Here is a 13392-nt window from a genome sequence, read left to right on the forward strand (position 1 = left end):
GACCCTGCCGATCGGCCTGCCCCGCCGCTGCTGCAGGACGGCGAGAAGCAACGCGCCGTCCCGCTGCCCGCCAAGGCCTCTGCCGGGCCCCGGCCCCGGCCCCGAGGGGCTCGGCGAGGCAGGAGAGGCGATACGGGGCTTTCACACATGCAGCGGCACTGTGATTTTTGAGTGACATTCATACTCTGTGAAAAAAAGAAAAAACTTAGTGTCTTTGGCAAGTCCATACCCACCAGAGAGGCCCCACTCGGGTCTGTTCTCCTACTGAGCCTTGGGCATCTTCCCCAGGCCCCCACCCCGTCTCCCCCACTGCTGGGTGGCACTTTGAGGTAGAAAAGGGCATTTTCCTAAAGCAACAAGGACCAAACGCTGCTGGTGCTGCAGGCCTAGGCTTCTGGGAGCGCTCCCCGGAGCAGCTCCGGTAGCTGGGAGTCTGCATGTACCCAGCGTACAGGGTCCTGGAGCGGAGCAGAAGTTTCCGCCCGAAGGTGCAGAGAAAGTACTTCTTCTCCCAACCTGCAGATATTCGGAAAGTGATTATCAGCCGTATTTCAGACCCTGTGGGATCCCAGGGCAGAAGCCAAACCCAGATGTGCATCCAATTTTCACAGATGGTTTTCTCTCCTTTTTCACAGGCCAGACCAAAACCTCAGTTCTGCGTAGTCCAGCTCTCAGACGTTTGAAATCTGGGGCCCGTGTTGGCTCTGAATTGCGCAGTTTTGTCCCTTTGAGTCACAAGGCGGTGCGGGGTTGGCAAAAGAGGGAGGTGGAAAAAGCTTGCATATTGTTTCACCAAAAGTCGGTTACGCTAAGTCAGGAAACCATAGTCTTCAACAAAGAAAGCCTCGCCGATGCCTCCCCGCACATCTGTAACCATTTGAACACCCACCAAGCATACCCTAAGATTGAAACAGATGCTGATTACACTCGGCAGCACAATGAAAATTTAAAGACAGTTAAATTAGTGGTAAGATCTTTCTAAGAGGCTATGTGAAAACTGGAAGGAAACTCCACCACCCACAAGAGTACTGCTGGCTTCTATTAGGTAGTAGTCACCACTTGATTATTTTTGCACCTTGAGTAGATGTTGCAACTGTTCCTGTAATCTCTTTGGAGGCTTTTATTACTTCAGCGTCTATTCTTAGGTATATTAATCAACTTACTGCCCCAGATAAAGGGACAGATGTAGGGACATATGCTACCTTTGCTGAAATAGTGCTGATTGACAATAACTGAGCATCTACTTCTAAATTTTCCTAGTGGGATAGAGGTAAAAGATTATTTTCTACATGGCCATCTTTGAGTAGCTATGCCAGAGACCGGTATTCTTCACATAGAGACCAACTTTAAATGTTACCCACAATACCAGCCCCATCAGCAGGGGTTATTCAGGCCAAACTAACTTTATCTCCGCAGAGCCCAGATGCTGGGACACAGCAATGTGTCCTGCTCCTCACTGGGAACAAGAGCTCCAGTGCAGGCTCAGAAGTTACAGGCACCGGGGGAGGCTGGCTTCTCCCCACTGAGAAAAAACAGAAAGAAAAGCAGCAAACCCTTATCTACCTCCCACCATTATCTCAACAGTGTAACTGAATTTCAATGGGCTTTGGACTGAGCTGTGTATTCTCACTGCTAGTGCCAGCCCTAAACACAGCACAGCTAGGTCCATAGAGAAATAGAAAAGTAACTCATAAGCATTTTCTTATACAGGTTAATAGGTATACAGAATATTGTTCATACCAGAATTTTCTGGAGATCAAAATATTTTATGCCACGAACCAGAAAACAAACAGAAAAGCCATTAATATTGTTTAGCCTAACGTGTGGTTATGGTTAGAAAAGTAGCATCTTCTTCAACAGGTCTGCTTCATGTATATTTGTGTTCAGAGTCAGATTTGCTGATTTGCATAAAAATAGATTTTACTCTCATCAGCAGTGAAAAACCTTAACACAGTTTAATGAGAAGAAAACAGATCTTTAAGCTCATTCATCCAAATGGAAAGGGGCCAAGGTATATCTGTTTCAATGAGGACAACAGGTTTGGACAGATGCTAAGGAGACCATCATCTTATCATACCTGAACATGAAAGTTTCATCTTCCTGATCCCACTGGGGTCTCTGGAGCTGGCTGTAGAGATCTGGAAGAAACTATGTAGTTGTACCTAGCATGTTTGATCTGGAAATCACAAATAGACAATAAATACAGGATCTTCCACAACACCATTTTTAGTGTCACTTTTCAGAGAAGAACTACACTTTAACAAGGCTTAAACTGCAGTTTGAATGTTTTCGCAAGTGCTCTGCACAGTTGCCACTTTGCCTTTGGGAATTAGTTAAGATGTGCTTTGCAGAGCACAGAATCACAGGACGAGGCAACAACCCTGTAATAAACACTTGTCCATGCTACAACCAAACTGTTCTCAGCCATGTTTAAAAGAACCACGGTTGTGACTACATGCCATAACAGGGAAGGAACACTGCCTAAAATTATTTTTTAAAAGTTAAGTCCCTTTAGTTACTCACTATCCATAGCAGAGTTTACAAGCTGTAATAGGAAAAGGAACTAAAAAAATCAGAATTTTTACTAACCTTTTACTGTCATTTACTGACAAACCTAGCATAGTGAATATATGCACTCAGAGTCAGCTATGTGCTACAGGAATATGACTAGTTTGCTTCAAAAATAATTAGTTAACAGTGATGCAGAAACAGCTGTCTATATAACAGAAATAGGTTATTTTAATTTTTTTATCAGTACATAAAACTGGAGAAAAAGGACCACTTTTGTTGGGTAAACTGAAAGATACTGATACCACAGGGCTTTCAAACTGTAATGATATGCTTTTGGTGGGACATCAGCTTATTGATTCAGTAATAGTCATATTTCCAGACAGGTATTTATCTTTCCCTGGTTTTTATCCTCACTATTTGTATTGCTGTCCTGGATGTTATGATTGTTATAAATCTATTTTTGCTCCCATGCATCATTATAATCACCAGGTCTATAAATGGCTTTGCTCTTTAAGCCTGTCTGCTATCTGGAAAAAATCACAAGTCCAGACCAGTGAGTTGGTGCTGGCAGGTGAATGCTGTGTAGCTGAGTCATCTCAATATATCAGTGTGATGTTTATTGAGCCCAAGCAACAAACAGTGGGAAGACTGTGGCTTCAGGCTTGGGACTGAAAGTGTACCACACATTGCATTTAGAAAACACTCAGGGCTTCGTCATTAACAGATTTCTGTCAAACTGAGGGGAAGACGAATCTCAAAAAGATCAATTGCCTCTGAAAGCAAACATACTAGTAGCTGCAAGAAGGAAACGATTTGGCATTCTACCATGCTGTTACAACAGTCCCTTCAAAATGAATCTATCTATTGAAATTGTAAGAGCTGATGACCTGAAACATCCTGGGAAAACCTTGAAAATGGAGTCTTAAAGAAACCTGACAGTCTGCAGGCAGTGTAGTGGTGCAGGTAGCAGGTTTCAGATTTTGCTGAAGTTAGTGAAAGCCCCTTCCGGATATTTCCCCATCCTCATTCTCCCATATGACTTAGAAGCCACAGGGAAATAATTTCATTCCAATATATACTGAAGGAATAGAAAAGGTATTTAGCTGATAACGCTGATGTACACCTAAGTGGTTATCTTTGTTTTAAATATGTGGCTTATTTTATCTTGTAAATGGTTTTGCCTCAGTTTCAGATTGAGACCTTGGCTCATTTCTCTTGTAAATCTGAGGCAGATATGAGGTGCTAATAAGCCAAAAGGAAAACCTCACTTCTCCAATCTATGAATCTAGAGAGGCAAAGATGGAGCTTGTCCTATCAAAACAGATCTTAATTTGGATTATAAGATTTGAAGGTTGCAATGAAGGAATTGAAAAATTAGAGTCACAAAATATGTATAAAGTCACCAGCCATAAATACAAACCTCTCCTCAAACTTCAGAACAAAGACGACCGTATGCTCTTTTCCTTGCAGGGCTTGCCTACCTGGGAATTAAGGCAGCTTGGTATAAAAGAGTGCTCTCTCTATATGGACACTCTTAGCTTGTGGATAACATTAACTACTCTCTCCCCTTTCAATATGGATTCATACCACCTCACTTGTCTGAATTTGTGAATTTGTCAAAGTGTGTAAGCAACCTGAACCAGACAGGATGACACTCCTAATTTCAGATGGCTGTAGCTAAAAGAGAGCCTGCCTTGGACATCTGTTATGTGGAGCACTGAGCTGATGCCCTGTGAATTTGCATCCTGGCCTACCTCACAACCTCTCCCATCTATAGGCAAGCAACAGTGCACACAAGGAGTACTGGAGGGTTAGGAACTGAGGAAATGGCTGCTTGATTTAATCATTCCTGCCATGGCCTTGCTGGCCTTGAAATTCGTTCTAACTTGATCTCTCTGGAAAAAGAGGCTTCCTGAAATTCTTCACATCCCTCTGGCACTGCAGAAGTTTTAATGTCTTATGAAAAACTCAGTTGCAATACTCAACTATTTGATAAGAAGGAATACATTGTTCCTGGAATCAACACTTCCAGTTAACACCAATACTCCAAAAGAGACAACGCATACTTTACCGAAAGCTAAGGAAATTGGAACCAAAACAAGACAAGCTTTAGCCAGTAAGATTTTCTGGCTAACAGGTTTTTCTTTTTTGTCTCTACTAATTTGCTTGCTACTCTGTAATTGAAGGTCACTGGTTAAGGAAAATGGTCCCGTTAGCTCATGAGGAGCAGCTGTAATTTCATTGCTTTCAGTCTGACTTCATAGTGTATATTTGGGTGGTATTAACATAGCACCAATTTTCCCTCCTTCTGGTTTTCCACATACGCGAAGATGTCAGGCCAGCAATGATGCCATGCTCAGTCTTCATTGAATTTTGCATGGACATTGGAGGTTTTTTGCTACAGGCTTGGAATTTATATCTCCCAAACACTGAGTTCATTCGACTGTGTCAACCAGGTATCGGCTTATGCAACTTGATGGATGGCCTGTATCATTTACACCAAAATGGCTTCATCTCATGTGGATTGCTATGCTTTCCCCTTCCAACCAGGAAGACAGTTAAAGGTAATTATCACTTACTAGAAGAAGCTGGCTGCTTCTTGTGTCAGTAACCCTCTACAGTGTAGCAGTGGCTTTGAAAGCTGAAGAAGCTGAAATATAGACTAGATAAGAGACTGAAACCTCAAGTATAGATTTTTACTGAAGACAGTTTGACAGAAAAAGCACTATGAGAGAGAAATAACATCTAAGAAAATCAACTGGAGTAAGAATATTAAGTATGTAAGCAATACCTTCCACTTTCACGCATTGGGTAACCCTTATGTCAGGCCTGTGAAGTATGTAGATAACATTACAAATTCAGTAATTTCAGACATATATTGCATTCCTTTTGCCCTTAATTATAAAAAGCTTCTGGCTGCCCTATGGCATATCAATACCATGCTCCTTTTAATCTCTCCAGTAGCCTCTCCTTTTCTCACTGAATTGAGTTAAAGCTTCTTGTCCTCACCTTTGAGGGATACATCGTCCTTTCCTTTCCTAATTATCTTGATGTTTCTTTTCATGTGGCTTGTGTTTATTTCTCTGTATGACTGAGGTGAGCCTCAACTTGCCCATTTTCCCACAACCATCTGTGTCTTCACCAGTGCTGTCCTCTGTTCACATGTCATTGCTCTGGAATTACGTTTGAAGACTGTTCACTTTCTAGTCTGTCCATCCTCTCTGGGATGGACTGCCTGTAAGAGACAAATATCTGAGAGGCAGGTCAGGCTAGTGTAAGTAAAGAATTATTTTTATGTATGTTATATATATCTATATGCATATTATAAAAACTGAATGTACTTCTCTGCCTTCTACATGCTGTACTTCCTAGGTTTTAAAGTTTCTTAGAAAAGTACACTGCCTTCCTTTGCCTTTGTTCAGCACCACCCACTAAAAGCCTCAGTTATGACTATGCATAGAAACAATCACAATAGAAGTGGAAAATGATAAACATTTCTTCCCCCAAAACGCTATCAAAATTTGTTTCAAATTCCTCCTACGATGTCAGCTCTGCAGTTGTTGGCTTCAAAGGGAGTGCAGTGGTGTAAGCCAAGGAAAAAAAGAGGGACCTTCTTGAAGTAACACAAAAGGAATATGGAATTCATGGAAGATGGCAGTAGTCGTTCAGGAAGCTTGCCACGTCTTCTGCAGAAATAGCACACGCTCATGTAGTAAATGCTCCAAAGCATCTTTTAGGTCTTTTGCCTGTGGCCAGACTTCACGCATAATAGAGCTTTTGTCCTTTTCTTGGCAGAGAAGGTTCAAAACCAGAAAGTGCAGGAGGGAGAAGGTGGAAAGAATTTCCGACTCCCGAGGAGAGGCAGTCCAGAAGGGCGACTGGGCTGCGTTGCCACTGGATGCTCCAGGACATTCCTCTGCTCCCTCTGGCCAGACATTTTCTTTTGTTTAGTCCATCAGGGCCTTGCAAAGCCTGTTTTATCTCCTCAGCAGTGAGGAATGCATTGTACTGCCCTCTCTTACAGTACTGAAGTTTCCATGGCGTTAGCAGTTGTCTTACATGCTGCTCTTTACTCACTGTGCTAACAGAATTATTAATTATTGTTATTAATTTTTTTATTCAGGGCTGACAAGTGAGCTAAATTAAGCTTTGATGGAAGCGAAACTGCACACACAATTGCATGCATATTTTATCCCTTTCCCCATAGGCACAGCAGTTGTGGCTCCCTGAAAACAACAGCACAAATTCCAGGGACCTGGGGTTCAGCCTTGAGGTTTTTAAAAAGATCGTTCAGACACAAATAACATTTGTCCTCAGGGGAATGCTGGTGATTTGAGGGTGTTGCATCTACCGTACTGTGGCTTAGTTAGCACCGTGAGTTTGCTGTATTTCACACAGTGTATATTGTAACCATTGGACATTTGACTTCTCTGTGTGTACGTGCGTGTGCAAGATATAACTCTTCCTTGAATTCACTTTTATTCACTTCTCTAACAAATCCTAAGCTTGTCTTCTGAGCTTGTCTGCTGCCAGTGTTTGGGGGATTTTGCCTTTGAGGTTCCCCTTCAACTTTTTAGCCTTTATTCTTTCTTTTGCATGGGGATCTTCATATGCTTTCATATTTCTAGAGAGATTAGGATTTGTCTGGTCTGCTATCGAGTAAGCAATACAGCTTTGTATTGCCAGATAACTTTGCGTATTACCACATTCCCATTGAATCAGGATTCAAGAGTATCAGTACTACGCAAAAAAAATTACAGAAGCAGCACGCAGTCTGTGGTGGTGGGCCATGAACTGGGCTTGTCTTAGTGAACAATGATATTTAAGGCCCCTCAAGGCTGCGAATAGGAAACTGATTTTTTAGCAGGAGCAAAGGGGAACTTGCTTGGTAAATGCAAGTATTGCAGGTGATCCTATCCACTTGACCTTTCCTGAAATTTTGTTGAGCATGTTCCTGAAGCTGATTTTAGCTCAGGAAGCTGGGGATATGGCCTCTTGGCTGGAGCTGCTCTTGGACTGGTTTAAGACACTAGAGTCTAAGAAGTGAAGAATAAATAGAGAGGAAGTAAATGTTCTCCCTATTAAAAAGGATTAACGCAGCAGAAATGAACATGCTTTTTCCTATGTATAAGCAGATATCGCAAACAAGAAAGAGTAATAATCATTTTTAAATGGCCTTTCAGTTGAAGAATTCAATGATTCTTCTTTAAATTGTTTTCTGCTGAATGCACACGGAAAGCTAAGAGCACTCTGATTTGTTTTGAGAACTTCTCTCTAAAATATAAAAGCATTTCTTATCAGTAAAAGTATTTTCCTTCTCTGCTTCTGACTCCTTTTTTCATATTGCTATAAAAAGGCTAACAGTAAATGTCAATGAAAATGAAGGCAATGTGGAAATACATAGAAACTGCTGCTCTGTTTTTTTTTTCCCTGTGAATTCTTTTAAATAATTTTGATCTGCATCCAGAGCAGTTTATTGAGGCACAAAACAGAGCATGTGGAACAGCAGGCAAGCATGTGGAGTGAATACTAATGCACTCATACACCCTCCCCCAAACTCTCTACGCCTGGAAAAATCCTTCTGCAGCAAAGCTACTAGTTCCTGTAGGGCTTGCTTATATCCTCGTGGAGAAAAGTCCTTTAGCATTTAATAGAAAATGATTATCTTTTCATACACTTTTTGAGCTGCTAAATTTTAGTACAAAATTATATCCTTGCCATATAGTACGTTTAAAAAAAAAAAAAACACAACCCTTACAGACTATCATGAAGAAATTCTAAAGGATTTTTAGAGCAGATTTTGCAGAAGCAGAGCACTTTTTTATAGGACCTACTTGAAGTACTTGTTATGAAATAAAATAGGATTTTTTCACAATGGCAGACTCTTAAGGTAAATAAATTTTTCCAGGTAACTTTACTAGGGCAAATTTTGGCCCTTTAATGCACGAGGAGAACCGAAAGGGCCCATCTGTGAAAAAGAAAAGAACATTGAGGGAAAAAAGACTTTTTTTTCCAAGAATAATGTTAGTTCTGGAAGCCCAAATACTTAAATTATTTAAAGCTATTGCCAGCTGAAGACACTGTGGTGCACAGGATACGATATGGGACCAAACTGATATCAGAATGTTTTATTTCAGTAAACCATGAAGCTTGTGAAAGGGATCATATGATGTGTGGCTTGTGATAGCGGAAGGCTCCACTCAGTTACATCCCCTTTCTTGATCACCCCATATCTCCCCTGAAATGTGGTAACATTTTTGCTCCCCATCCACCGTGAAAACTACTCACACATTCAGTCAGAATAAAAATGCACTTAGGTAGCAAGACAAAAAGGCAGAAGTGAACTTTCCGTGTAAGTGGCCATGGCTTGACTCTCTTCTGCTCGGGACGCTGTGACTCTGAGGACAAAGCAGCTGCTGTTTCTGCTCGCAAGCAGAGTTTGAAGTTTTGAGGAGGATAAAAGGCATCACAGTTCCATAACTAAATGCAGCAAATTTGCCATTTATAAATCTTGCATGTGGGTGGCATGCACTATTTACAAGTGTTTGCTAAATTGAATATCGGGCCTCATGCCTATGGGGATTAGCACTGCAGGGGGATTATGAGCATATACTTAAAAGGAGAAGGGAGAAACTTTGCCTTACTTCCCCAAGGCCGTTCCTCCACAAAAGCAAGGGTGGCCCAACGTTATGCTCCTGAAATAGCTGGCTCCAGCCCTCTGCCCTGGCACCCTCTCTCTTGCGCAATCCCATCAAGACACTCAAAGTGATATCCAAGTTATTTTGGCTCAGCAGACAGAGATGAGATCTGAATAGCTTGCGCAATCTGGTCTGTCATTTATTTTTGCCTTGGTTCTTCATTCTGTTAGGGGAAAAAGCCATAAACTGGGATTGCTAACAGATTAATACCTAAAATAGTGATGTACTGGATTTTACAGAGAGAAGAGCTATATAATTACCTTGGGTAAGTAACTAAGAAGTGGTGCTGACAGGCCTTGGCATTTGGTGCACTGACTATGACAACGGAAAGACTTATTCAAAACTACTGTTTCAATTAGAGTCTGTATTTCATTTCGCTGCAATATGCTTCTTGGTGCTTTACTTTATGGCTTATTTAGCAAAATAACCTCCCTGTTGAATATATCAGATGACTGCTAAAATGAGTCAAAATCCATGGCCTTCCACAGCCTGTACCACACAGGAAGCAGAAAAACAAGCTTAAGCCAGGCACACAGACAAGGACGGATGGCAAAGGAGATTCATGAGCCACAACAGCAAACAGACATGTCCCTTCTCCCTGCCATATGGCGTTTGAGGCTGAATTCAGAGGCGAGGTCTGGCCATTAGAAGCACAACCTGTGTCAAGGACCTCTGCATGCCCTTGAGCGGATTTGCATTGCTCCATAATGAGTTGCTGGTTTTTTTCTGCTCTCTCCATATCTTGCTCTCCACATCTTCCCTCATCTCGCCCCTCCGTCCCCAGCCTTACCTCATCTTTCCTCCCAAAAAAGGAAGAAACACAGAGCTATTACGTCACTTGCTGCTCTTACCTTGTTTATCATGCTTGTATGTTGTATCATTTCTTTTGGGGCTTATCTTCACTATTCGCATTTTATACTTCCCTATATTATGCCAGTCACAATGGGGCTGTGGCCTCCTGAATATTACTGGAATAAATAGGTTGGTCATCCCACACACCAATTAAGCGTGCCGGGCACTCTCTGCGACATCAAAGCAAAACTTAGGTGAGATTCAAGTAACGTGCTTGTCCCACACACACCAGCCACTTTCACTCCTGAGATGCAGAAGCACATATTCAACGGAACTGCATGAGGAGGCCAACTGATTTGAATAGGTTGCTCACATTATGAACTGCCTTCCTAAACTGAGATCTCAGAATTAAATTAAACAATGGAGAAAAAAGCTTTTAAGATCCAGTGGAAAAGTGATGATTCAAAGCCTAGCTAAAATGTAGGATAGTATGAACTCAGCTACATTATTTCTACAAAAACAGAGAAATATACAGCTGCCCTGGCAAAGCTCACTTTTGCTGAATTTATTTTTATACTGCAAGTTGCATAAAATTAAATAATACCTCACATTTTCCGTTGTTATAGTAAAAAAGTGAAAATATTTCAAGTTAAGAAACTTTAACCCCATTTAGTAGTCTTAAAAGGTACTTAGGAAATTAACATTTTTCTTTACAATGATTTTAGTTAAAAATCACAGATAGACACAACTTTCTCCCCAGAACAGTGGGGAAATCATTTTAAGTAGTGCATATCAAAATCCCATTACAATGAAAGAAAATGAAAATGAAATGTAAAGCTAGGTGTTTTTCTGAACAAATAACATTTTTGTTTCCTTTATTGTCATCCCATCTGGAGAAATTTTATCTTCTCAAATGCTGGATGGTTGCTTTGGACACATCACTCTTTCTGAAGCGTGTATGTTTGCCTGCCATTGCATTTGTCCCATGACATTTCTGTGAAACCATAGTTTGTCACTCCTACATATTCACAGAGAAAACTTTGTACATCATTTTAGGGGTATTGTAATTACTGAAATACAGTAAATAAGAGACATACAGGAATTTCCCTCATCAGCAGGAGATGAAGTAAACAAACAAGAAAATACAGTTTCGTCACAAACCCAAGGAGGTCGGAGCTGGGTCACCACCTCAAGCAGTAAGGAAAGAACAGCTTGATTTCCGTGACCATTAAGTACCCTTCTTCTCTGCTGAAATTGCAAGTAAGAATGCTGATTAACATTTGCCGTTCAACGCTGGATTGACATTGTAAGCTCTCTAAATATTCATCTGGCAAAAAATCTGCAGTTTCTTGTGACTTAATTTATATCTGAATCAACAATTTGGAGGTAAACAAGTCTACTTCCCCTTTCTGAAGCCTCTTTCCATCTTAAGATGCCCCAGTTCTTCAAAAAATGTACAGTTAATTCCTTTAAAAAACAATCACTTACTGCTGCAATAGTGTACTGCATGTTGTTTGGAGGATCAGAAGACAACTGTAAAATTTTGTACTGACACTATTGTATTGGCTTTGTACAGCTAGAGGGAACTATCAGACTAATGGACTCCAGAGCCAGGGAAATTGTTTTGCTTAGCAATCCTGATTGCTTGTATAATATGGACCATGCATATGCTCTGAACAGGCTTAAAGATCACATGGAAATGCATCAGATTTTGATTTTAAAATCGATCCCTGAAACTTTAAGATGTTGTTCCACTGATTAATTGCCAATAGTGTAAAAAAAATGTGTGGCTTATCTTCTCTACATATATGTAGCTTCAGCTTATCTTTTATGCAATGTAGGCCACTGAACACCACTCTGCTACCTCAATGTTGAACCCAGCCATTTTTGTCCAGTTTTTCCAAAGAGACATCTAGTCTGTATTCAAAGACATCAAGAGATGGAGAATCCATCGGTATTCTTGGTAGCTTGTTCCAATGGTTAACCACCACTAAAATTATTTCCTGACTGCTTATTTTCAGTATCTTTTGATTTAAATTATGTAGACAGTTCTTCCTGATGTCATTTTAAACAAGTAAAGCCTCAGTCCAACACCTATTTAAATCAGGGGAAACATTCCTATTGATTACAAAGAACATTGAACCAAGCTCTGAATTATATATGATGCTTCTTTGTGGTTTACGTGATGAATGTTAAAGAAAAGTCTGCATTAATTTCCCAGCAGCAGGAGAAGATAGATGACAGAGAGAATGCTGCCCTCTCATGGTTTAATGGATGAAGGTGTTCTCATAATACTTTATAAAAACAAAACAATGTTTTTAGGCTGCTAGATGCTGATCTATTCTCTTTTGTATATTGCAATAAATGGCAAATACGTAACAGGCATGACCCCTGCCACAATGAATGATATCAAAGCGCTGAAAACAAATCCTGTTAATGGCATTGATGGCAGTGTTGTAATGAAGCACAGTGAGAAAGGGTGATGCAAGAGGCAAGTTTAGGATCACTTTTTCCAAAGTGCTTTGTAAGCTGGAGCTTGCTGGGTACTCATTCTGCTTCAAATACCTGAAACTGAGGTACTTCACATCTTCCCAGGATGGAGACTCTCTCCTCTGTTGTCCAGGTGGACTGTCTCATGCGCTGAGCTTTCCCTGTGGGAGAAGTGCTGGGTGCCACAGAGCAGAATGTGCAAGAAGTCTTCCAGTTTAAGAGTGAGTCAGTTCAGGAGCGTGGGCCCAAATTACTGCAACCTTGTTCCTCCCCAAATGGGTAATCTCCTGTGCATGCATAAAGGAATAGGAATAGGTAGAAAGCAACTGCAGGCAAAACAGGGCTTCCTATGCATCCTTGGCAGCTGTAATGTACCCAGTGTATCCATCATTTCCAACGTATGCAGAGTCCTGGGCAGCTACAGGACTAACCACGAGATCAGAGCTGCCGTTGGCCTTCTGTGTCCTCCATCTGCACTCTCTGCCTGGTTAATCATTTGACCTTTATTGTCTCCATAAGCAGTGGAAATTTCACAATGCAAAACAAAACATCAAAGGAGAAGACCCCATGTGGTGATCTCCCTGGAAAAGGATTCCTGCAGCCTATTCACAGAAGCCCTCTATTTTTTGGTAAGAACTGGGTATAACACAGTATAACCTCAGACCATAAGCTCAGTCATGTCCCAAATACTGCAAAGGCCTTCATGTGCAAAACCATGAAAGAAACCACATCAAGATGTGTAGACCATTGAAATCTTCAAGTAAACACTACCCACATTTCTCTATCACTTCCTTACTAGGAATAACCAAATTCTGTCTTGACTAACTGCTGAACTATGTTGAATTGGAGGGAAAAAATGCATAAAATAGCTAGTTATATTTAAATAATTCATAGGCCAGAA

General features: G+C 41.0%; 1 long non-coding RNA gene across 1 annotated transcript; it reads right to left on the reverse strand.

Moving 5' to 3' along the window:
* Positions 1 to 324: 324 nt before the first annotated feature.
* On the reverse strand, positions 325 to 5728 carry LOC138066086 (uncharacterized). Its single transcript, XR_011139308.1, has 3 exons — positions 5521 to 5728; positions 2078 to 2176; positions 325 to 899 (listed from the first exon to the last, which is right to left on the reverse strand). It is a non-coding gene; the product is annotated as an uncharacterized lncRNA (long non-coding RNA).
* Positions 5729 to 13392: the final 7664 nt, after the last annotated feature.

This window comes from Struthio camelus, chromosome 2 (genome assembly GCF_040807025.1).
Source record: "Struthio camelus isolate bStrCam1 chromosome 2, bStrCam1.hap1, whole genome shotgun sequence".
Taxonomy (NCBI): domain Eukaryota; kingdom Metazoa; phylum Chordata; class Aves; order Struthioniformes; family Struthionidae; genus Struthio; species Struthio camelus.